The sequence below is a fragment of the Haliotis asinina genome, chromosome 7 (assembly GCF_037392515.1).
Source record: "Haliotis asinina isolate JCU_RB_2024 chromosome 7, JCU_Hal_asi_v2, whole genome shotgun sequence".
Classification (NCBI taxonomy): domain Eukaryota; kingdom Metazoa; phylum Mollusca; class Gastropoda; order Lepetellida; family Haliotidae; genus Haliotis; species Haliotis asinina.
In genome coordinates, this window is record NC_090286.1 from 27433922 (window position 1) to 27436362 (window position 2441).

The window sequence follows — 2441 nt, forward strand, 5'->3', positions numbered from 1 at the left end:
TGGATTCCCTCATGCTGGTATAGAACTATATACTCTGTCTGGACTTCCTGACTCCAATATACAACCATATATTCTGTCTTCACTCCCTCATGCTGGTATACAACTATACATTCTTTCTGGAGTCCCTAAAGCTGGTATATAAATATATATTCTGTCTGTTCTCCTTAACGATGGTACACAAACATCTATTCAGTCTGGCCCCGAGGTTATAAAACTCTCCTGAGTACGATCTCGTGCTCAAATCCGGTTTCGTGCTCAACTCAAAACTCAGACTCAGTAAATGGAGGTTATAAATAAATCTGAGTACGTTTTCGTGCTCAACTTGAGCATGAAACCCTTATGATCTCAAGTATGCTAAGGACCGTGCTCAACGCTGAGTTCGATGTCAACAATGGCAACTCACCTGCGTCAGATTCTGCAGGCTCGTCGGAGATCGCGCGTACCGAGAGTATATCGAGATCGTTCGAATCATCTCGAAGATATGGGAGAGAACGAGGTCTTCGACAGATATCGTTTTAGGCCGAGAACGATCATTTATTTGCTCGGTCTACTGAATTTACCCAGGCACACAGCACGGAACTGTTCACTGCCACCACTTTTGCAGCTACTCATCTGTCTCCGCTTTTTGGCGAATGGAGCTATGCATCTGTTGGTTGGGGATAGCCTCAACATTTCCAGATCAACTGCCGGCAGATGCATACGGGCAGTCTCATAAAAAATAGCACAGCTTTCCAGAGATTTCATCAAGTTTCCAGATGGAAGGGACGCCGTTCGTGCAAAGGAGGCATTCCGCAACATTGCAGGTACGTACATTGGGTTTTCCCCAGTATAAAAATACATAGATGATTTCATTGGTGCAGTATGCGTCAGTGCCATTTCTATTGGCCCGTGTATTGGTTCAGTGGTCGAGGACGTGTCACACATCAAATCATTAACGTACGTGAAATTTATGTTTTACCTTTGCAGGGGGCTTTGGTTGTCAATGAAAACTATTTTATCACGTGAAAATGAAATATGTTATCTGTGTGAGACCATGCCATTGTTTTGTACTTGCAGGTTTTCCAAATGTTGTCGGGTGCATCGACGGGACTTTCGTGAGAATGCAGCGGCCTACTGCTAACGAGGGAGACTTCGTGAACCGGAGAGGTTATCATTCTCTAAATGTTCAGGTAACTATCGATATGAACAAATACAATCCGTTAATGTTTAGTTCAAAGGTGGTGTAGGTGTCGGATGTGTTTTTGTTTTGTCATTGTATTAACGGTTGTTTTCTAGTCACCAGTTGTAAAGCCAGCTGGCCCGGGTCAGTACACGTACACGATAGCCGCATCTTCCGGACATCAGCACTGTGCCGTATGTTTGAAAATGGTATCATATTTTCCTGAAACGTTTTCAAGCGTATAACCCATAAATATTTTAAGCTGTTTACAAATGATGCCAAAATATCTAGATTAATGGTACTGTTATTTTGTTGTTAAATTGTAGAATAATTGCAGTATTGTGTTAATTTATTGCTTGTAATGGGTATTCTATCATAAACATTGTCTTCAATGCACCAAGCATAATATTGATATTGCAATTATTTTTTACTGAAATAAATATCACAAATCATACACCTACAAATTTAAATAATACATTATGCTGTCATCTTATATAAGTTTTCATTTGTTTGTTTAAGGACAGTACACTGGTTTTCTACTGGGGGACTCAGGCTACCCATGTCGTTGGTTCCTCCTGACACCTTTGCTGAACCCAACCACTCGAGCTGAGGAAAGATACAGTGGCTCTTTGTGCAGGACAAGGGTGCTTATTGCGCAGACATTTGGCATTCTGAAACGGCGATTTCAGTGCCTGCATAATGAGCTTAGAGCCAAACCTAGGAATGCTGTGCAATATGTTATAGCATGTGTTGTGTGCATGTTACACAATCTTGGGATTGAAAGGGGAGATATAATTAATAATGAAGACAATCTTGTACCTCCAACACCAAATGTTAATGATAATTATGTACCATTGAACACAGGTCAAACTGATGGTTGTGATGTGAGACATCACATTATTTGGACATTTTTCAGTCATTAATCATAAGTACCTTTAGTTTATACCAATTACACTCATAGCAGTAATACTCTGCAGAAATTATTGTCACCCTGAAAAAGATGGATAAAGCTGACATTGTATAACAATATTCCTTTGACAGAGATTTATTTCAGACCATTGGCTCAGACTAAGATAGTATTTTTTCTTAATCATTGAGATTTCTTCAGATGCTTAGAGGCAATGTACATAACATTATCACTTGTTGATGATTTCAAATGCACAAAGTATTTTCCAGATTGACAATCCTTCTGTGTAGAATTTCTGATGTTAAGTTTTTCCACTGAACTGTACCTATGAAATATAAGCATTTTAGGATATTCATCCTCAATATCAAATTCTGC

The 2441-nt window shown here is 39.5% G+C and overlaps 1 pseudogene; it reads left to right on the forward strand.

Moving 5' to 3' along the window:
• Positions 1-481: 481 nt before the first annotated feature.
• LOC137291928 (putative nuclease HARBI1) lies at positions 482-2082 on the forward strand (annotated as a pseudogene).
• The last annotated feature ends 359 nt before the right edge of the window (positions 2083-2441 follow it).